Source organism: Sander lucioperca, chromosome 2, assembly GCF_008315115.2.
Source record: "Sander lucioperca isolate FBNREF2018 chromosome 2, SLUC_FBN_1.2, whole genome shotgun sequence".
In the NCBI taxonomy this organism is placed as follows: Eukaryota; Metazoa; Chordata; class Actinopteri; order Perciformes; family Percidae; genus Sander; species Sander lucioperca.
In genome coordinates this window covers 18,600,603-18,625,152 of record NC_050174.1, presented here as the reverse complement: position 1 = coordinate 18,625,152, position 24,550 = coordinate 18,600,603, and the positions used below count along the sequence as shown (strand labels likewise).

Here is a 24,550-nt window from a genome sequence, read left to right as displayed (position 1 = left end):
TAGTTTCAAAGTTTACAACAAATAGTAAAATGTAAAATTACAGTTTATTCACATTGTTTATTTTTGGTGTACACCTGTCTTCTACAATATTTATTATATTTTACCTTAACTGCCCTATTTTATGTGTTTGATTTTCTTTTTATACATATTTGTTTGAGCACAACTGGAGGAAGCCTGAGAACTTTTATTATTTTATTGCCAACGACTGCTTCACTGTCATCATTGTGCATTTGACAATAAATAACCAATAATAATAATAATAATAATAATAATAATAAAACCTAAATATAGGAAAAGCATTCTCAGTTGAAACTCACTGCTTTGAGACAACATCTATTCCTCTTTTTATTAGATTAAATTCAACTTTATTTTCATAGCACACCAGAGTACCAGTACTGAGACAACAAAATGTCATTAACCTTCTAACCAGAAGTGCAGAGTGATGTACAGAATATATACCAGGGAAAGATGCTAATAGTTTAAAGCACTGGACCAACGGGCCACCAAGGCCCTAATTTGGTACATTTTTGGTGGGACATTTCAGAGCTGATATTAGCTAATGTTGATGTAAACACAAATGTATCAGAAAATATTTAGGCAATTTAGTCTTGACGAGACCAAAACACATCATGAGTAGCTACAACACTGTCGAGGGCTACCAATCTAGTTCTGCCATCTGGAAGTCCTCGCATATATTATCCTTATTAGATATTAGCATTACTATTCCACCATTATGTCTACAGCATAATTTCAATGCCTGTGCTGAACTGAATACAGCTTTAAAATAAACATTGAAATATGTCTAAATTAAATATTGGTCATGGTTCATGCACATTGTGACCTATAACTACCTATACAATATACTGTACAGACGATGTATTTAACCACTGACTGGTTTTGTCTCAGTGTGTTGTGGATGCAGTGCAGAATTTATCATGTGTTTCTATCAGGACGAATCTGGAAGAACCTGAACCCAGCTGTGTGTCCATGAAGAGTGACCGGTCTATGGATCATCCTCTTATATTCTTCAAAGATGGACGCCACTCTGATGATCAAAGGTGAGGATTTCAAACTGATAATCGGCAGGACTAGTAAACGTTTACCACTACAGGGAGTCCTCTGATTCACTGTTAACATCCAAATATCACTTAATGGACCTTTACTTTGTGTTTGTCTGTGTGGACATGTCATGTCTTATGCATTTTATTTTGTCTTTTATGATAGTCATACATGATACATGTCATGGTAATGTGCTGTATAAGTGACTTTAGACTGTAGTGAGAAAGGACGACAGCTGGACATATGTGTAACAGAGATGGGTACTCAAGTCTGAGACTCGGACTCGAGTCACACTTAACACTAGAACGGCCATGACGGTCATTTTGACCGTTCTGAAATTTATATGTGTAATAACTTTGCTGAATAAAAAATACAATCCTGCTGCTGCCTGACTTTTCCTAAAAGAGTCTGTATTTTAATTTAAAATAGTTTTTATATACATTACACAAAAGGCAAAGAAAATACAATCACTTTTACCTATTTCGGCCATACACGGTCATATTGACCGCTCGGATTTTCGCGGTATTGTTTTTAATTTTTCGCGCGGTTGAAGATGCATCTTGGTTGCTTAGTAACTACCATAGTCTCTGTCAGAGAAACGAGATTTTCGGTCTCAAGTAACAAGTGTGGGCATCACCGATGGGCCGAAGGCAAAGCCAGAGTCGGTAACGTAGGTTACTACGGCGTGGATGCACTCTGTTCTGAATCAGAAGGCAAACACCGGGCGCTCGCTCTGTGAAAGGCGCGGTACACGTAGATGGCCGGTGGCTGTTTACATGTTCATATAACTTTATACATCCTCGAACTGGCTGGAATCATTGCACACATCCTCTCCAAGGACTGCACCAGCAGTAAAGTTGTCCAGAGGAAGTTCATGCAGCTACTGGCAGAGGAGCTGAGAGCAGAGTTTATGGAGGAAAAAAGGGCAGCGGCACACGGTCCGAGCAGCAGCACACCACAGCAGACACCAAAACGGAGGCAGTGTCAGGTTAGGTTATAACTAAATGTTCAAATAAGATACTTATAATTTGTTATTTGGCTGTTATGAGTAAGTTGAATGAATTTCCACACCATATTTTTCGGGATATGAATGTATGAAATAATTACGGTTTACTATGCCATGATACGAATAATTGAAACACGTATTACTACTCAAATGTATAGTTAAACTCGTAAAAATGTACGTTTCGGTGTTATTACGTTTTTCTAAAGATATCCTAACACAATACATAATACAATATCGCAATTAGGTATTTATCATGAGAGATTATAGAGTTTGGAATCTGGCGGTCAAAATGACCGCTCACGGCAGTTCTAGTAGTTATGGAATTCCGGCACTTCTAGTGTTAAGTCGCACAAACAGTGACTTCAGACTTGACTTGCGACTCGACCCAAAAGACTTCAGACTTGACTCTGACTTCAGCTTTGAGACTCGTCAATAACCTGTTTTAATGCAATTATTGCTTTTTATATCTAAATTCATTCATGTATTTCTATTTTCTTTTATTGGCGCATATACTGTACGTTGGGGAAACGTATGACGAGCTGCATGTCCCCTGCCCTTTGCTATAATGTGCAACGTAACGCATGCGCTATGCCTATGTGCATTTACAACGGTTGTTGTTTCTGTTCCACGACATTTTGTATGTCATGTTTGGGGTGTGGGATGAAGAGAGGGATCATTTTAGTAATCTTTATAGTTGTATCCATATGATGTGACAGACTTAGGTTAATATTTCACCAGGTCTGAGGGCTAGAGGGATGTGTTAAGTAGCACAAGATTAGACTATACGATGTCCTAAAATGGAGACCTAAAGTAATTTCTGGATGTAACAAAATTAAGCTAGCTCCATTAAAGCATACGTGATATTTTTCCCATCACAAGTACACATCCACGCAAAACCACAAAAAACATGATAGAAACGTTTAGTACTTTAGCTATATATATATATATATTAGGGCTGTCAGCATTAACGCGTTAATCGCGATGCGATTAAAGGACAATTCCGGCGCAAAAAAGACCCTAGGGGTTAATAACAGATGTGTACCCACTCTGTCGTTCTCTGGGACATGTCTTCATGCTAATTGATTGTGTTTTTAGCTTGAACGAAGCTAGCGCGGACCGCTGGTTAGCTTACAACGCTAGTATTCGGGGCACAGGGAAAGTAAAAACAAATTGCTATTTATACCACTAAAAAGGCTCGAAATATCACCACACTTCAATGGTAGCATAGTGAGGTCCCTACATGTTAACCGAAGCATTGAGAACTTTGTAAGTGTACCGAGAGTTTATTGAACGAAGAGCTGCGGGAGCTCCGTGAAAGGGCTACGAGAGAGAGAGAGAGCTATGCCGCAACAGAGCATCGTACTTCGGGAAACCAGTCATGACTTACAGCTGGCGATGCCAACTAAAATCAAAAGCAATTTGCACAATATATCTGAAATAATAGCACCGATGTAAAACATAACTTGTCTAGTTTACTTACTCAGTGGATAACTGTCCATCTTGTCCCACCGGTCTGAGTCGCCTTCTCCAATTTATTTTCGGGACATGGAAAAAAGTTTCCCTGTTCATCAGAGAGGGGAAATCTTCAGACTGTACAAAACACTACGTCTCTTGGGTGTTGCGACGCAACAGGTCCCACTCCGTGCAACACAGATACTCCTGTTCGTTGGCCATAGCTTCACAATGTCCGCAGGTACACCACCAGTTTCCCGAAGTATGAGGCTCTGTTGCGGCATAGCTCTCTCTCTCTCTCTCTCTCTCTCTCTCTCTCTTTCTCTCTCTCTCTCTCTCTCTCTCTCTCTCTCTCTCTCTCGTAGCCCTTTCACGGAGCTCCCGCAGCTCTTCGTTCAATAAACTGTCGGTACACTTACAAAGTTCTCAATGCTTTGGTTGACAAGTAGGGACCCTCACTATGCTACCATTGAAGTTTGGTGAAATTTTGATCCTTTTTAGTGGTATAAATAGCGATTGTTTTCCCTGTGCCCCGAATACTAGCGTTGTAAGCTAACCAGCGGTTAACACAATCAATTAGCATGAAAACATGTCCCAGAGAACAACAGAGTGGGTACACATCTGTTATTAACACCTAGGTTCGTTTTGCACCAGAATTGTCCTTTAAGGGCCGAGCATGACTCCTTTTGACGTCATGTCCGGCTGCAGAGAGTGAGCGCGTGGAACACCAAGGACGCTGAACTCCTAAAACAAATGAAATAATAAAGGTTCCAAAGTTCCTCCTGACTAAGAACTATTGATGTAAAGGAAAATCAGTCTATTAAGATGAGGAAAAGGGTCACTGGATGCCGAGGAAAAAAGCACCGCAGATTACCTCCAACCCTGTTGTTACCTCACCTGTTTCAGCTGGGAGAGGATCAGCTGAGAGTGACATGGAGAGCGACGCTGCGCAGGTGAATAAAGCTGAATTAGCTGCCTTGATCCGTGCAATAATAAAGGAAGAAATAAACGAGGCAATGAATAAGTTACAACCTCAGTTTGATGCACTTAAACTCGGACTGAAGGACTGTAAAGATAAACTCGTAGATGTGGAGTCGGGCCTGTCCGGCATGCACGACAGAATGGATGAAGCGGAATGCGTATGTAAAGTTCTCCAGAAAGAAAACAAAGAACTGAGGGACAAAACTGAAAAGCTGGAGAGTCACAGCCAAAGATTTAACCTCCGAGTAATTGGCCTCGACAAAGATATGGAAAAAGGAAAACCCACCGAATTCATGGAGTCCTTCTTCAATGAGGTATTTAAAGATAATAATCTGCCTTATAAACCCGAAGTGGAAATTGCGCAGAGTGGGGCCTGATTCAAAACATGGTTCGAGACGATGATCGTCAGGATGCAGAGGTATGCGGCCAAAGAGGCTATTTTACAAACAGCAAAGCAAGAAAAAGTCCTCCATTTCAGAGGGATGAATGTCAAAATCTTTCCAGATTTAACAGCAGAAGTGTCCAAGAGAAGAGTGCAGTTTAAAGATCTGAGAATGAAATTACATCAGGCAGGAATAAAACATGGTCTGATTCATCCTGCGACACTGATTATAACATTTAATGGAGACACAAAATATTTCCAAGATCAGAAATCAGGAGACATCTACTACAATCAAGTGATTGGACCAACGCTGTCTGGCAATTAAGTAGCCTATTGATGGGACTTCGCACCAGAAACAAGTGCATCGGATGCAGGTATGATGAATTGAACTGAATTGAGAACTGCCTGACATACATCTCGAGGAGTTGGGAATTGGTATATGGACATAAACTTGAGTACATAATGTATAATTACTGATTCCATAGCCTTATATATTACGTTGATTTATTTATTATTGAATGGCTAAAAAAAATCAGGAACTCGAGGAAAACAATAAATACAGCTGTGTCGTTTCACTAAGGACTGTTGATTTTTGCCTAAGTTGTTAGCATTATAAGTATGTCAGATAAGATATTCTGCAACGTATAGTAGGAACTTACACATTTTTATGTATTAATTAGGTTGAGAATTACAGAGTTATATTAAGGAAATGGAATTCAAGAGTTCAGCTCACTTATTATTGCAACCTTGACAACTAGAGTGGTAATACATTTTTTTCTGTTTGAATGTATGTGTATGAATGTATATATGTGGTTTAATTTAGTCATTTTCTGTAAACTGTTTTGCTCCGACACAGAATCTAAAAGTATGAATTAAAAAAAAAGATAGTGATCTTTGGTATGTTACATAACCTACCAAAGAAAGGTCTTAAAATTGCCCATATTAATATATGCAGTCTCAGGAATAAATTGAGTGATTTAACAGATATACTGCAACCAAATAACTTGCACATATTGGCAGTGTCCGAAACTCATTTAGACTCTACATTTGATGATGCAACTTTAATGATTGATGGATACAGCATTTTTAGGAATGACAGGAATACATATGGAGGAGGAGTTGCTATCTATATTCAACATCATATGCCTGTCAAAGTGATGCCAGATTTAATGTATTCTAGTATTGAAGTAATTTGGTTAAAAGTAAGTCTGAAACATCTTAAGCCAATACTCATAGGATGCTGTTACAGACCTCCAAATGCTAATAGCGAGTATTTGGACAAAATATGTGATATGCTAGATCATGCTAGTAGTATGAATCTTGAAACTTACTTAATGGGTGACTTCAACATAGATTGGAATTATTCTGTCCTAGGAAAATCAAATTAATGAGCACAGCAACGGCATGTGGATTATCACAGGTAATTAATAAACCGACTAGAATATGTATAAAAAGGGATGGCACTCAATCAGCTTCCTGTATTGACCACATGTTTATAAATAGACTAGAACTTTGCTCAAATTGCTTATCTGTGCCAATTGGTTGTAGTGACCATAATCTTATTGCAATTGTAAGGAAAACAAAAGTTCCTAAATTGGGTCCAAAAGTAATAATGAAAAGGTCATTTAGAAGATTCAATCAATTACAATATGAAGATGATATCAGAAACGCAAATTGGTCAGAGGTATTTCTACAAAAGGATCCAGAGAAAGCATTTCAGCTTTTTGATCGAACTTTAATGACAATTGTAGAAAATCATGCACCAATAAAAAAGTTTACTGTTCGAAATGTCAACACCCCGTGGTTAGATCAAGAATTAAAAGATCTTATGAAAGAAAGAGATCTAGCTAAACAAGCAGCAATCCTATCTAAATTCAAATCGGACTGGCAAATATATTGTAAACTTAGAAATTTTGTAATCAGGTTAAATAAGAAGAAAAAGAAATTGTATTACAATAAGAAAATTACAGAAATAAAACATGATAGTAAACAATTATGGAATACATTGAATAATATATATTAAGAGGAAATAATAAATCAACTCCAGGTTATTTAGAAAATGAAGGTGAATTTTTTACTAAACCAAGTGATACAGCGATATCATCTCAACGACTATTTCATAAATAAAATAAATCATCTTAAAAATATTACACAGTCACACAAGACAGATTTATCAAATACATTGATAAATAAGATGATGGAAGGTAAAACATGTAGTTTTAAATTCAAGAGTGTCAGTGGTTCTAAAGTGGAATTACTTCTGATGAATTGGTTTGTCTGATGAAAAACAAACCAACTGGTGTTGACTATCTTGAATATAAGTTGCTTAAGCCAATAGTTTCAATCATTGCTCCTAGTATTGCTCATATAATTAATATGTGTTTTATGGAAAATATATGTTTGCAAGCATGGAAAATATGTAAAGTTATGCCAATACCTAAAAATAAGGAAATGCCTTTCTCTGGCTCAAACAGTAGACCAATAAGTTTATTACCAATTCTCGGTAAAATAATGGAAAGAATTGTTTATGAACAGATTCAGTCTTATTTTTTAAATAATGATTTAATTACAAATTTTCAGCATGCATATAGAGGAAAACACTCAACAGCCACTGCCCTGACTCAGATGGTAGATGACTGGTTCAAGGATATGGAGGAAAGGAAAATAATAGGTGTTGTAATGCTTGATTTCACTGCAGCATTTGATATAATTCATCACGATTTACTGTTAAAAAAAATGAAATATTATGGTTTTTCAAGAACCGCATTATTATGGATGGAAAGTTATTTGACAGAGAGAAGACAATTAGTTTACTTTTAGACAATTAGTTTAGTTAATGGAAGCTTTTCAAAGGTAAGGGCTGTGGAACATGGCGTGCCTCAAGGAATTTGTCTTGGGCCGCTCCTCTACACAATCTTTACCAATGATCTTCCATCTGTTTTAGATAAAGCAAGCATTTCACTGTTTGCTGATGATTCCACTATATATTTAGCAGGAACTGATATTGGTGATTTAAATACAAAACTACAGAGAGAGCTACAGTTAGTGGTGGACTGGATAAGGAGTGACAAATTGATTCTCAATGTATCTAAAACTACCTGTTTAGTGGTTGGAACTCATTTTTCTTTATGTTCCAAACCGAAACTTGAACTCAGCATAGAGCAAAATTCTGTAGAGCAAAGAGAAGAGGCTAAACTTTTGGGAGTGATGATTGATAATAGATTGTGTTGGGATAGACATGTTCAGAAACTGGTAACTAAAATGGGCAACACTTTGTCTGTTATTAAAAGGTGTGCAAAAAACTTTACACTACAGACCGTTAAACAAGTACTTCATGTTTTGTTTTTTTCACACCTTGATTACTGTTCTGTGGTTTGGTCCAGCACCTCAACAATTAATATAAGAAAACTACAAGTGATTCAGAATAAAGCGGCACGTGTGGCTCTCTCTTGTGGGTTTAGATCAAATGTTGAGAAAATGCATGAAAGCCTCTCATGGTTTAAAGTTAAAAACATATTTGTGTATTCACTAATGGTTTTATTACATAATGTTATAACAAACAAAACACCTTTTTACTTTATATACAAAACTATCTTTTAGTGCTGATATACATCATTATCCAATAAGGCATGCAGTAGGAGGTAGTTTTATTTTACCTAAAGTGAAAACCAAATCAATTCAACGTCAGTTAGGTACAGAACAATGTGTGAATGGAACTCTCTTCCAAATACTATCAAACAACAAAACACTCAGTATGGTTTTAAAAAATCACTTAAGAAATATTACCCTCAAAGATATTTCAATATTTAATATCAATTTAGAGAGATTCTGTCATAGGGCTTTTCGTTATATCTTATTTTTTTTTAAATCTATTCGGGGAAGCGTAATCTTTTCAACTTCTTTTATATTATTTATTTATTTGTATTTTTTCTTTTTTGTGTGTGATTAATTGCGTTAATTGTAAAATATAATTTGTATTTTCAAATGTTGTGTAATCTGAATAATGTCTTGTGCGTATGGTGTGTAATGTGATGTCGTAAATTGTATTGTCACATGATAGATTGTAGGACCCCAGGAAGAATAGCTTTTAGCTTATGCTGAAGCTAATGGGGATCCAAATAAAACAAACAAAAACAAAAAAAACATAACGCGTTAATTTTTTTTAATCGCATGCCGCCATTTATTAATTTATTTTACACTTCACTCTGCTTCGCGTCGTGCCTAACAATGCCCCTTAGCTGTTCTAAAATCACTAGAATAGAATATAGACCTGTCTTATACATTGCCGTCGAGGGGGACAGTAGTTTCACGCATACACAGCCTGTACGACACGGAGAAAGTAGCCAAACTGGAACTGTTGCAAAGTGCAAACGCTGTCTCATGAACCGGTGATCACTGGACGTCAGTGAGTGATCAAAAACACTCGTTTGCCTTAACGGTTCGACATACAGAAGAACGACACTATGGTGAAACATGTGCCAAGCACTTCACCGAAGTTGCAATGACATGGGGCATTGCAAATAAAGTTACAACTATCGGCACAGACAGTGCACGGAATATGATCGCAGCAGCAAGACTTTTGCCATACGAACACATGCCATGCGTTGCACATAGTCTTCAGAGGTCCATTGCAATGTCAATTCGTGAAAGTGGGTTTGAAAATGTGTTGGCAAAATGCCGTAAACTGGTTGGACACTTTAAACACAGTCCAGCAAATGCAGCAGAACTTCAATGTCAATAAAGACAGAGAGGGCAACATTTTTCTTTTGTTTACAGTAGGGCTGCAGCTATCGATTATTTTAGTAATCGAGTAGTCTACCGATTATTCCATCGATTAATCGAGTAATCGGATAAGAAATACTTAGTAAGAAATACTTAGTAAACAGCAATAGTAAATATTTATTATTGCTGTGTACTAAAAAAAGGAAACCTGTCTTTTGTATATATACAAAATATATTTTTGAAAAAGCAACATTTTTTATTGCCAAATTCCAAGTACATTTTTGGTGGCCCAAATGTTAATATTTTTCACCCCCTTCCCCTTCTTGCCTCTGGCTCTTTGCACTGGATATGCAAAAGAGCTGTTCACTAAGCCTAGGTAAATGTGACTGTACAAAGCTTACAGCAAGGCTATTCAACTACACTGTTCTGGGGGACACATTTTAAGAAGGCTAATACTGAGTGAGGAGAAAGAATAAAGAATGCAGACATCACCGTGATGACATGATGATGTCATTCACGTGCATATTAAGTGGCCATGCTGGGGGGAGGAGCCGGTTTGTCTCCGGCAGCAGCTAAGTTTCCAAAGATTAGTAGCAAACTAATAAACAGTTAGACTACAAACCGACAGCTCTCGTTTTAGCTTGTTGGTATCCATCCATCTTCTTCTGCTTATCCGGTAACGGGTCGCGGGGGTAGCAGCTCCAGCAGGGGACCCCAAACTTCCCTTTCCCGAGCCACATTAACTAGCTCCGACTGGGGGATCCCGAGGCGTTCCCAGGCCAGGTTGGAGATATAATCCCTCCACCTAGTCCTGGGTCTTCCCCGAGGCCTCCTCCCAGCTGGACGTGCCTGGAACACCTCCCTAGGGAGGCGCCCAGGGGGCATCCTTACCAGATGCCCGAACCACCTCAACTGGCTCCTTTCGACGCGAAGGAGCAGCGGCTCTACTCCGAGCTCCTCATGGATGACTGAGCTTCTCACCCTATCTCTAAGGGAGACGCCAGCCACCCTCCTGAGGAAACCCATTTCGGCCGCTTGTACCCTGGATCTCGTTCTTTCGGTCATGACCCAGCCTTCATGACCATAGGTGAGGGTAGGAACGAAAACTGACCGGTAGATTGAGAGCTTTGCCTTCTGGCTCAGCTCTCTTTACGTCACAACGGTGCGATAAATTGAGTGTAATACCGCACCCGCTGCGCCGATTCTCCGACCAATCTCCCGCTCCATTGTCCCCTCACTCGCGAACAATACCCCAAGGTACTTGAACTCCTTCACTTGGGGTAAAGACTCATTCCCTACCTGGAGAAGGCACTCCATCGGTTTCCTGCTGAGAACCATGGCCTCAGATTTAGAGGTGCTGATCCTCATCCCAGCCGCTTCACACTCGGCTGCGAACCGATCCAGTGAGTGCTGAAGGTCACAGGCCGACGATGCCATCAGGACCACATCATCCGCAAAAAGCAGCGATGAGATTCCCAGCTCACCAAACTGCAACCCCTCTCCACTCGACTACGCCTCGATATCCTGTCCATAAATACTACAAACAGGATTGGTGACAAAGCGCAGCCCTGGCGGAGGCCAACTCTCACCTGAAACGAGTCCGACTTACTGCCGAGAACCCGGACACAGCTCTCGCTTTGGTCGTACAGAGATTGGATGGCCATTGTTCCTCTTCAATCTGAGGTTCGACTATCGACTGAACCCTCCTTTCCAGCACCTTGGAGTAGACTTTACCGGGGAGGCTGAGAAGTGTGATACACCTGTAATTGGCACACACCCTCTGGTCCCCCTTTTTGAAAAGGGGAACCACCACCCCGGTCTGCCACTCCTTAGGCACCATCCCCGACTTCCACGCAATGTTGAAGAGGCGTGTCAACCAAGACAACCCCTCCACACCCAGAGCTTTAAGCATTTCTGGACGGATCTCATCAATCCCTGGGGCTTTGCCTGTGGAGTTGTTTAACTACCTCAGCAACTTCCACCAGGGAAATTGACGACAATCCCCCATCATCCTCCAGCTCTGCCTCTACCATAGAGGGCGTATTAGTCGGATTTAGGAGTTCCTCAAAGTGCTCCTTCCACCGCCCTATTACCTCCTCAGTTGAGGTCAACAGCGTCCCATCCTTACTGTACACAGCTTGGATGGTTCCCCGCTTCCCCCTCCTGAGGTGGCGAACGGTTTTCCAGAAGCACCTCGGTGCCGACCGAAAGTCCTTCTCCATGTCTTCTCCGAACTTCTCCCACACTCGCTGCTTTGCCTCTTTCACGGCAGAGGCTGCAGCCCTTCGGTACCTTGCAACTGCCTCCGGAGTCCTCTGGGATAACATATCCCGGAAAGACTCCTTCTTCAGTCGGACGGCTTCCCTGACCACCGGTGTCCACCACGGTGTTCGTGGGTTACCGCCCCTTGAGGCACCTAAGACCCTAAGACCACAGCTCCCCGCCACAGCTTCAGCAATGGAAACTTTGAACATTGTCCACTCGGGTTCAATGCCCCCAGCCTCCACAGGGATGCACGAAAAGCTCCGCCGGAGGTGTGAGTTGAAAGTCTGTGGGACAGGGGCCTCCTCCAGACGTTCCCAATTTACCCGCACTACCCGTTTGGGCTTACCAGGTCTGTCCAGTCTTCCCACACCCTCTGACCCAACTCACCACCAGATGGTGATCAGTTGACAGCTCTGCCCCTCTCTTCACCCGAGTGTCCAAAACATACGGCCTCGGATCAGATGAAACGATTATAAAATCGATCATTGACCTTTGGCCTAGGGTGCTCTGGTACCAAGTACACTTATGAGCATCCCTATGTTCGAACATGGTGTTCGTTATAGACAATCCATGACTAGCACAGAAGTCCAACAACAAACAACCACTCTGGTTTAAATCAGGGAGGCCGTTCCTCCCAATCACGCCTCTCCATGTGTCTCCATCATTTCCCACGTGCGCGTTGAAGTCCCCCAGCAGAACTATGGAGTCCCCCACTGGAGCCCCATACAGGACTCCATTCAAGGTCTCCAAGAAGGCCGAATACTCCGAGCTCTTGTTTGGTGCATACGCACAAACAACAGTCAGAGTTTTCCCCCCCACAACCCGCAGGCGTAGGGAGGCGACCCTCTCGTCCACCGGGGTAAACTCCAACGTATGAAAAAACGAGGTAGAGATGGAGTGACCCTGCCCGGAGGAAGCCCGGGGCCCTCGTCTGGAGCCAGGCCCAGATGGAGGGCCCGTCAGCGAGCGCCTGGTGGCCGTGTTTGCCACGGAGCCCGGCCGGGCACAGCCCGAAAAAGCTACGTGGCACCTCTCTCTCCAACCCATGGGCCCACCACCTGTGGGAGGAAACGCTGGGGTCGGGTGCGCTGCCAGCTTGTTGGTAAAACATAGCTATTTGCAGAGTAGCATGCTGTAGGCTAGTTGTGTAAAACAGCGCGGTGGAAGAAAGCAGCAGACGTTAGTTAGCTACCTTGTGTTGGGTTCGCTCCGTGGAATGGATGAGTACACTGGATGTTTTCTACAAAGATGATGTAGTAGCATGTTTGCAGCTTAAAATGATCCCAAACTTTCTGTTGTTTTCTCTCGCCTGTCTCTTCTCTTAGACCCTCGCTATTTTCGTCTTCGTTCATTTGTAATCTGGGCCGTCAGACTCGGGCATAGACAGTATATAAACGGTCTTGTGTCCACAGAAGCGTCAACCTGTTGTGTGCGCTAGCAATAATCCTCCGTGCGGAAACACAGTGAGCCGTACAACCTTAATTACATTGATTTAACGAAGCTTCGAGGCAAAGAATTTTGCTTCGAGGATTTTTTGTAATCGAATTATTCAAGTTATTCGAGGAATCGTTTCAGCCCTAGTTTACAGTAAATAAATAAACAAATACAAATCTTAAAGTCAAGTTCATAAAGTTTCTTTTCATAAGTCTTCTTTCTTTGCATTCATTTGATTCCCAATCAAGATACACCGGTAAGAATTGCTTTCCATTGTTAATATGTACTTAAAAACTGAAATGCTAAATAATATAATTTTAATCATGTGATAAAACATGCGATTAATCGTGATTAACTATAGAAATTCAGCGATTAATCGCAATTAAGAAACAATTAATCATTTGACAGCCCTAATATATATATATATCTTAATTTGTGTTTCTTCAAATTGCATTGCAGTAGACCCCATAAAGTTATAAGTTTGATACTGTACTGTATGGATGGTAGCTACAGGACATACTTTGAATTCATAAGATTTAACAATACAGTGTTAGGGACAGATCAGATGGCCAGGGACTTGAGACTTGACTTGGACTCATGGCAAAAGACTTGAGACTTGACTTGAACTTGCCCCTCAAAGACTTGAGACTCGACTTGGACTTCCAAAAAATTACTTGTGAACATCTCTGGTGTGTACAAATGCACCACTACTAGTGCCAATACTAATTCAAGTTCATCAGTTTACCTTTGACCTCTGACTACAGTAGGATAGCTGAGATGGACGACAATGTGCTGTATTAGCAACAGGCTGTGTCAGCTAGATTGTTTCCACCATATTAGGACAAAGTGGTCATGTTCAAGTGATGTCATGCATATCTATTTGTGTTGTATTATGTGTGTTTCCAACCATGTATAAGACCTTTGTATGTTGCTGTTGAGAGAGAGAGAGAAACAATGACCACGTTGCAGCACTCTCTCTCCCAGTATACTGAGTAGACTGTCCTTAATAGAAGATCACGAGTCTGTCTCACCTGTTGTCTGATCATGCCTCTCATCATCAAGACCATTTTATTTCTTTAAATGTGAGCTAATTCTTCCTGATTCCTCCACAGAGTGGACCAGGAGAGCTCAGAGGTTCCCAGTGGTCAGTCTGCCCAGCAGCATCAAACACACCTATACTCCATATTTATGGTCTGTACATGTACAACAAATACTTTTACATCTATTCTGTTCACAATCATCTCCATGCTGCACTTTTTAGACCAGTGGATTGTCAGTCTGTCCAACATGCATCTGATGTTTGCTTCCATGATTTTAGTTTGATTTGTCATTCATATAATCTTCTGTTCCAGCTGCTGGAGGAGGACATCGGCACTTTTGTGAAGAACGAGCTGAAGAAGATCCAGAAGGTTCTGAGTCCAGATTACCCAGAATGCTTAGAGAGTCAGAGGGAGGATGAGGAGGTGTTGGACGGTGAGGATGAAGAGCAGAGGAGGATCAGCAGAGAGGCATTTCTGAAGATTACACTGCACTTCCTGAGGAGAATGAAGCAGGAGGAGCTGGCTGACCGTCTGCAGAGCAGTAAGAGGAATTCTCTAAAGATTTAACATGCTGTATAAATGGGACCTTTACTAATGTCTCAACAGATGGACCAAAATATATTAATTATCTCATTATCTGAGGAAATGTTGAAATATGTTCTTTGACTTATTGATCTGCTTTGTTGTGTGTTCATTCAGAAAGTTATCCAGGAGTTTGTAAGCGTAAACTCAAATCTAACCAGCAGAAGAAGTTCCAGTGTGTGTTTGAGGGGATTGCTAAAGCAGGAAACCCAACCCTTCTTAATCAGATGTTCACAGAGATCTACATCACAGAGGAAGGGACTGCAGAAGTCAATGATGAAAACCAGCATTCAGGAAACCAGACAGACCAGAAACAACAATCAGACAAGAAGACATCTTTAAAGCCTCACCTGGAAGAGAAGAACCAATCAGAACAGTGATGACAAAGGGAGTGGCTGGCATCGGAAAAACAGTCTTAACACAGAAGTTCACTCTGGACTGGGCTGAAGACAAAGCCAACCAGGACATCCATTTCACATTTCTATTCACTTTCAGAGAGCTGAATGTGCTGAAAGAGGAAAAGTACAGCTTGGTGGAACTTGTTGATCGCTTCTTTAGTGAAACCAAAGAAGCAGGAATCTGCAGGTTTGAAGAGGTCGTGTTTATCTTTGATGGTCTGGATGAGTGTCGACTTCCTCTGGACTTCCACAACACTGAGATCCTGACTGATGTTACAGAGTCCACCTCAGTGGGTGTGCTGCTGACAAACCTCATCAGGGGGAAACTGCTTCCCTCTGCTCGCCTCTGGATAACCACACGACCTGCAGCAGCCAATCAGATCCCTCCTGAGTGTGTTGACATGGTGACAGAGGTCAGAGGGTTCACTGACCCACAGAAGGAGGAGTACTTCAGGAAGAGATTCAGAGATGAAGAGCAGGCCAGCAGAATCATCTCCCACATCAAGACATCACGAAGCCTCCACATCATGTGCCACATCCCAGTCTTCTGCTGGATCACTGCTACAGTTCTGGATGACGTGTTGAAGACCAGAGAAGGAGGAGAGCTGCCCAAGACCCTGACTGAGATGTACATCCACTTCCTGGTGGTTCAGTCCAAAGTGAAGAACATCAAGTATGATGGAGGAGCTGAGATAGATCCACACTGGAGTCCAGAGAGCAGGAAGATGATGGAGTCTCTGGGAAAACTGGCTTTTGAGCAGCTGCAGAAAGGCAACCTGATCTTCTATGAATCAGACCTGAACGAGTGTGGCATCGATATCAGAGCAGCCTCAGTGTACTCAGGAGTGTTCACACAGATCTTTAAAGAGGAGAGAGGACTGTACCAGGAAAAGGTGTTCTGCTTTGTCCATCTGAGTGTTCAGGAGTTTCTGGCTGCTCTTCACATCCATCTGACATTCATCAACTCTGGAGTCAACCTGCTGGCAGAAGAACAAACAACCTCTTGGTGGTCTAAAGTGTTCAGAGAAAAATCAACACGTTTCTACCAGAGTGCTGTGGACAAGGCCTTACAGAGTCCAAATGGACACCTGGACTTGTTCCTCCGCTTCCTCCTGGGTCTTTCAGTGCAGACCAATCAGAGTCTCCTACGAGGTCTGCAGACACAGACAGGAAGTAGCTCAAAGACCAATCAGAAAACAGTTGAGTACATCAAGAAGAAGATCAGTGAGAATCTGTCTGCAGAGAGAAGCATCAATCTGTTCCACTGTCTGAATGAACTGAATGATCGTTCTCTAGTGGAGCAGATCCAACAGTCCCTGAGTTCAGGAAGTCTCTCTGCAGATAACCTGTCTCCTGCTCAGTGGTCAGCTCTGGTCTTCATCTTACTGTCATCAGAAAAAGATCTGGACGTGTTTGACCTGAAGAAATACTCTGCTTCAGAGGAGGCTCTTCTGAGGCTGCTGCCAGTGGTCAGAACCTCCAACAAAGCTCTGTACGTGCACACACAACTATCCAGATTAAATGGGGTTTTTCTTTATTCAGAAAAAATAACTTTTGTTTGTAATTGTTTTCTTATGTATTGCTGATTCCTCTTCAGACTGAGTGGCTGTAACCTGTCAGAGAGAAGCTGTGAAGCTCTGTCCTCAGTTCTCAGCTCCCAGTCCTCTAGTCTGAGAGAGCTGGACCTGAGTAACAACAAGCTGCAGGATTCAGGAGTGAAGCAGCTGTCAGCTGGACTGAAGAGTCCACACTGCAGACTGGAAACTCTCAGGTTAGTGTTCAGTTATTCTGAGATGTTATTTTCTTTTTATGCTAATTCTTTAGTGGACTGACTAAACAAGATTAAAAGAGTGAATGAGGTTTAGAAGTCCTCTAGTCTGAGAGAGCTGACTCAGGAGCTTGTCAACATTGTAATGTCTTGGTTCACAGCACATAAACTTGACTTGGATATACAGTTAGGTCCAAATGTATTTGGACAATGACAACATTTTGTTATTTTGGCTCTGGGTTTGAGATCAAACAATTATTACGTGCTTGCAGTGCTGACTCTCAGCTTCAACTGTGTTAAATGGACTATATAGGAATTATGGTTGGACCCCATATTTAAGGGGACAAGTATTTGGACAAGAGGCTGCATCTGATTCTTTGTGTCTGCATGTATGAGTCAGGCAGAGGTTGAAAGAGTACTAGAATATTATACTCAAGTAAAAGTACTGTTACTTTAAAGAAATTGTTCTCTAGTAAAAATACATTTGTACAAATTTAGTTAAATTCAAATAAAAAGTAGGTCAGTATAAATGTACTCTGAGTAAACTTTACTGCGTTACATTTTTAAAGATGAACAACATCATCAACATGACCCCTTAAGTTAACTATGCCAAGGTTTAATAATGTTAAGCATAATGTGATCCTTAATTTGATTGCATTGGTGTGCAATAAATAAAGTTAAATCAAAAATTAAAAGAAATATTCAGACAGTGTTTTTGTCAGTATAATAACGTTGTACGTACGTCTGATTCTGTTTTATTAATGGAGCTGGGCGCACATAAAGGAGCCTCATTTCCACTCTGACAGTTAGTCATTAGTGAATGTAGAAATGCTCAGCTGTTTGCATCTGTTTGCACTGTCAATGAGAAGAACTACAAACACGTGCAACTTCACTGACTGGCGAGGTTCTGCAACAGAGCAAAATAACAATCAGTCATTCTCACAGAATCACTAACAATGTTTTACTCTTAGGTTACGTCTCTCACCTTAAATCTGATGTATCCCTTATTACAACAACCATTGTTTGTAGTTGTTTTCTTATGTATTGCTGATTCCTCTTCAGGCTGAGTGGCTGTAACCTGTCAGAGAGAAGCTGTGAAGTTCTGTCCTCAGTTCTCAGCTCCCAGTCCTCTAGTCTGAGAGAGCTGGACCTGATTAACAACGAGCTGCAGGATTCAGGAGTGAAGCAGTTGTCGGTTGGACTGAAGAGTCCACACTGCAGACTGGAAAATCTCAGGTTAGTGTTCAGTTATTTGAAAACCATGACCCTTTGAGCTGTTATTTTATTTATATTTGTGTTATTAACTGGACTGACTACAGGCCAACCTTTCAGAGAGAAGCTGTGAAGCTCTGTCCTCAGTTCTCAGCTCCCAGTCCTCTAGTCCTCTAGTGACTCAGGAGCGTGTCAACAGTGTATTGTCTTGGTTCACGGTATTTTGCTAGACATCTTTGGTTCAATGAAGACAGAATCAGCAGTGCTCTATATCGTTCATTTATTTTCTTAATAGACAAACTGACTGTGTTAGAAATCCCACATTGGTAATGTATTGTTAAATTGTTTATTGAGATAAGTTCCATTCAGTAATAGCCAGTTCTCTTTAAGTTTCTATATGTCCCACACTCTTGAACGTACCATAGCCGTTCCATTGAATGCACCACACGTGTGTGAAACGCCGTGCTGTTATGCTAGTTCTCCGGTGGATATACTGTAATCTCCTTTGCCTTTTCTCAACATTCACCTCTACCTCCGTGGTTTATTGCTGTGTGTAAATTACATAAGGTGAGATTAACGACATTATACTGTCTGACTGGATGCTAACATTGTGTACTGTTTAGATGTGCATAAGTTAATGCTATCTCTGTTGTTGTTGTTATTAGCGTTGTTAAAGCTAATAAGCTAAGTCACGCTGTCTGTATACATCGTGTGAGGTGATTTGTGTACGTTATATGATTCCTGTGATATACTTGAGTACCGAATACAGTCCTTTGCTACCTTAGTTACCTTATTATGTTTGTTTATATGTATTTGTGTTTATGTATGGTGTTTGCTGTACCGATTGTTACTTTGTATTATTACAGACCACAGCCAAATAAATCAACCAAAACAAGACATCTGTATCCGTGTTCTTTAGCAGGAACACCAACCCCACACCTTGCCACTCTAAACCAGTTAAATTCCTGGAGACAACCCAATCTCTCCTTTTTAGACTGAATAACTCTGCATCAACAAACTAGAGCCCTGCGTGGGACTGTTTTCTTAATCTTGGTTAGATTTTCCTGCCCGCTCCCGCCGAATTTCTGAGAATTTATGCATGCACAATAATAGAGATGCATTGATTTTGTGTCTTCTCCCGTCCTGCATGAGAAAGCACGTAATTTTATAGGCTAATAGGGAGAAGATGCAGAGAAACAAGGCAGGTGCTTGCTGATGTGAGAGGGTGAGGAAGGAGCATAAGATGAGGGAGCGGGCGGACGGAGCCTCGGAATTCCCCCGTCCTGGGAGGCTGGTGTCTGCTCATAGATATACTGTATATACTGTCAGTATATATATATATATATATATGGTGTCTGCTGGCGTGGGGGTGTTCCAGGCTACATCCCGATCCCGCAGTGTTTTTTTTAGCCGCCCGTTCCCGCCCACTGCAAAGTTCAAACCGCCCACTCCCATGAGATTTGCGTTGGGTCCCACGGGACCCAATACCAATGCAGCCCTCTACAACAAACCTTTCATAGTAAGACACATAAGTGCCGCCCCAGGTAATCAGTTCATTGAGAACGGATGTGTCGGTGACATGACATCACTGTGGAGGTGCGATGGTTTCAAGCACCTAATAGTTGCAACACAGCACATAAACTGGATTTGGATATAGAGTTACGTTCATATGTATATATATACATATGAACGTAACTCTATATCCAAATCCAGTTTACAATGACACCATTTTGTTATTTTGGCAATACATTTTAAGTGAACTAATGAGTATGTGCTGCAATTTCAGAGTATTCACAGCTATGTTGAATGGACTATGCAGGAATTATGGTTGGATCCCATATTTTAGGGGACCAAAGCGTTTGGTCAACAGACTGTGGATTTATATGGGCCTGCATGTGTCAGTCAGACAGAGGTGGAAGAGTACTAGAATAGTGTACTCAAGTAAAAGTACTTGGTTAGGTTTCCTCCGAGTCTTCCAACCCTTCCTCCTTTACAGAGGGCATGTTGGTCAGTTTTAGGACTTCTTCTTAATCAAAGTGTTCCTACCAAACACAGCTGTGAAAAATATCTGCCTGAACCAACACTATGCTTCATTAGTGTTGGTGACCAGTGTTGGGCAAGTTACTTCCAAAATGTAATACATTATAGATTACTAGTTACTGTCATTTGAGAGTAATTAGTTATATTACAATATTACCGTCTCTGAATTGTAATGCTTTACACTACTTTTGCATTACTTTTGAGTTACTTTCACCAAAATTACAGCGGAAGTTTGACTTAGGCAGGTAGCTTGTGAATTTCACCACTGGATCAATAAAGTATCCTCTTTAGTAGTAAAACATACAATAGGCAAGTAGGAGAAAATGAAAATACTCAATTGAAAGTATCTTACATTTGATGGACGGCATAGTTACTTTCGACGGCTGATGAAATGCAATGATATTTACGTGTAGCAAGCCTCAACATTAATTCCTGACATGTTTATATCTGTCAGCAGCTCGGACGCACAGCTGTCAGTGCTGACGTACCGTCACCTGTTGTTACTTTTGTAACGTGTTACTCCCAAAACTGTTGGTGACAGTCATTTTAAACAGTGGGCGGATGTATGCGACTAACATGAAACTAAACAAGTTCTGACGTGTGTGTGTGTGTGTGTGTGTGTGTGTGTGTGTGTGTGTGTGTGTGTGCGTGCGTGTAGTCTGTCAGGCTGTCTGGTCTCAGAGGAAGGCTGTACTTCTCTGGCCTCAGCTCTGAGCTCCAACCCCTCCCATCTGAGAGTGCTGGATCTGAGCTACAATCATCCAGGAGACTCAGGAGTTAAGCTGCTGTCAGCTGGACTTAAGGATCCAAACTGGAGACTGGACACTCTCAGGTATGGACAGATGGACAGACAACAGCAGCTCTCCCACTGTTTCTCTGTCACTAACAGATGAACTCTGGTTCATGTTTAATGGAGGATCTGAGTGAAGGTGTATGAAGTTGATTCTGACTTTGTTTCTTCCTGCAGGACGGACCATGGTGGACTGCAGTGGTTGAGACCTGGTCTGAGGAAGTGTGAGTGTGTTTAAAGTTTGAATCATGAGAACTCAGCTGCATGTTACACTAGATTTTAACATTTTGTTGACTAAAGTACGATGATGAATTTCTCCAGAATTTCAGTCACGATCTGTTTTCTGTCAGTGTGGCTGGAAAGATGTTAGAATTCAATCAATCAATTTAAAATCTACAAACGCAACAAACTGAACAAAGTGATCAAACAGAAATAATTAATATATTTCAACAGTCTAGCCAACAGAAAGCTTGGGGAGAGAGGGAGAGAGAGACGGTACTCTCTAATGTTCTAACGCTGGGTTTTACAGGCAGCTTTTTTCTTCTGCTACAGTTCTGCAAAAGTAAACTCAGAGTCAACTTTGGAGAACTATGGAAGTAAATCTGTTTAATCGGATTTTGAAATTAAAAAGCCATTGAATTTCTAGCACTAAATATTTATACATTGAAATTATGTATCTGCATTTTTTGCCTCTAAATTTAACTCATCAAAAGTTCAACAACTAATTCTCACCTTTAAGTTCATAAATTCAGAATCAAAAATTCTACGTAAAAAAAAACAGTATAACAAATTCAGATGCAAAAAAAAATGTTTAAAATTAAACTAATATATTTTCAACTTGCTCAAATTCAACAGGCCAAATTCAGCTGCAAAATGTAATGTTTAAAATTCAGTGTTAACATCCTGGAACCCAAGGAAAAGCAATCGATTCTAGAATCTAGATCAGGAGTTTGTCATAGTAGCTGCAGTCAACAACTGGAAACTTTTTACAATTTCTGTCTGCTATTTCATCACTAAATTCACTTCTGAGACTTTTTTATGCGAGAAATCAACTGTGTAGAGTTTGAATATGGGCATTTGTTTCTCTTTAACATAGCCTATGTGTAAATAATAAATAATGGCATAAGTTATTTAGACTTAAGGGGAGACACCAAAGCTTAGCATTCTCAGTCATTGGCTTAAAACAGGGTCAATAAATGTATTGCACTAGTTCTAGGCTATCACAAAGATAATTCCCATCTGTTGTCTCTCGGCATGTAGGCTATATAAAAAAATATGTTTCCACATAACACTAGTGTACACCTGTAGGACAGATCCGTGTTCAGAGAGGCATTATCAGACCTGAATGACAACAGGTGTGTGTGTGTGTGTGTGTGTGTGTGTGTGTGTGTGTGTGTGCATGTTGTGATTGTGTGTTTTCAGTCTATACAGCTGTAAATCTGTAAATCACCATCAGATGTATTTATAAACTTTTGAATGAATAATGAATTAATTGTTATAACTGGATTGTTGAAGTTAAAGTTTGTTCAACATCATTCACAGCTGAATATGAAATGAATATGAAATGAAAGTGTGAATGATTTTCTTTCAGTAATTGTCAGTAAAGTTGTTAATAAATCATCAGATGATAACCTGGAGCTGTATTGTGTCTTGTTCTCTCCATCAGATGTCTGTGAACTGGAACTGGACCCAAACACAGTATACAGAAAACTCAAACTGTCTGACAACAACAGGAAGGTGACAAATGTGAGAGAGGATCAGTCATATCCTGATCATCCAGACAGATTTGACTTCTGGTCTCAGCTGCTGTGTAGAAATGGTCTGACTGATCGCTGTTACTGGGAGGTCGAGAGGAAAGGAAGGGTTTATATATCAGTGAGTTACAGAGGAATCAGAGGAGGCAGTACTGACTGTTGGTTTGGAGGGAATGATCAGTCCTGGAGTCTGTTCTGCTCTGATGGTGATGTTGATGGTTACTCTGTCTGGCACGATAAGAGAAGAACAGACATCAATTCCTCCTCTGTCGCTAACAGAGTAGCAGTGTATGTGGACTGTCCTGCTGGCACTCTGTCCTTCTACACAGTCTCCTCTGACTCACTGATCCACCTCCACACCTTCAACACCACATTCACTCAACCTCTTTATCCTGGATTTAGGCTCTGGTCTGGTTCCTCAGTGTCTCTGTGTCCTCTGCAGGACTGAGAGTCTCTCCTGTGGACAGAAACACTGACTGAACATCAGATGCTGAACTCAAAGTTCAGTCTGTTCACCATCACACACTCTGCACTGTGAAGCAGATCTGTCTCAGACTCAAACACTAAACATTAATTTGTCTGATTTTATCTCTCTGATTATCAACATTTAAACTGTTGAACTAGAAACACTTTATGATTCCTGTCATCAGCTGACTCTCTTTACCTGAGGATACACTGTATAAAGCTGAGTGAATGTGATGTTACTTTAAGTTCTGGTAAATCTGTGTCCATGTATACGAGCTGTACCAAGAGCTTCTCTGATATCAGATTTGTGTTATAATAAACTTTTATATTCAAGTAAGAACAACTGAGGCTCTGAGGCTGAGACTAGAATATTAATTTGTAAATTAATTACACTGCAAAAACTCAAAATCTTGCCAAGTATATTTTTCTAATTTCTAGTCAAAATATCACATCACACTTAATATAAGACAAAATCACCTAAAGAGCAATATTTAAGTGAGACAAAGGAGCTTGTTTTTAGACAGTGCATCTTGAATATCATGTTAAGTGAAACAGTCTTGAAAACATCTTGTTTTGAGTCATATCTCAGATGAAACAAGCTTTTTTGACATGTCATAAGGTTTTCAAGCTGCTGTGTTATTTGTAAAGATATTTTTCTTACATTTCCATCAAACCATGTCCATGTGATATGTAAAAAAGACAGAGGCAAAAGCTGGAATTATGTTTCCTTCTCTGTTCTGTTGCACTGTGGACATACTGCACCACATTATTCCAAAAGTAATAAGTAAAAATAAATGCTGTCATCAATTACAGTGTTTGTCAGTGCTTAAAAAAAGAAATTCTGCCCAAATACCCACACTCAATACAGACTCAAGAATGATGTTTGATGAAGTCTGTGAGATCATACTTCAGTGGAATGTACTTGCTATTATTGGAGTTTACATAGTAGTATGGTGTATAATCAACAAGCTTTTCAGCATCCATGAAAATATTGGCTTGAGCTAGGTCGGGAACTTCTACCTCATAAGCTAAATAATGATCATTCCACCCAACTGTAGAGAGAGGTTGGCATTCAAAACAATACACTGACGCATCTAAAATATAAATGTTTTTCACAAGTGCAAACTCTGGAGTATCATTGATGACATTAGAAATAACCAAAGATTTTCCACATGTATGCTTATTTCCATGTTGCATAAT

At 40.7% G+C, this 24,550-nt stretch overlaps 2 pseudogenes; one reads left to right on the top strand and one right to left on the bottom strand.

The window, feature by feature from the left end:
* The window catches only part of LOC116048211, a 243,840-nt pseudogene that overhangs the window by 108,020 nt on the left and 111,270 nt on the right, over positions 1-24,550 (bottom strand).
* On the top strand, positions 962-23,675 carry LOC116048212 (annotated as a pseudogene).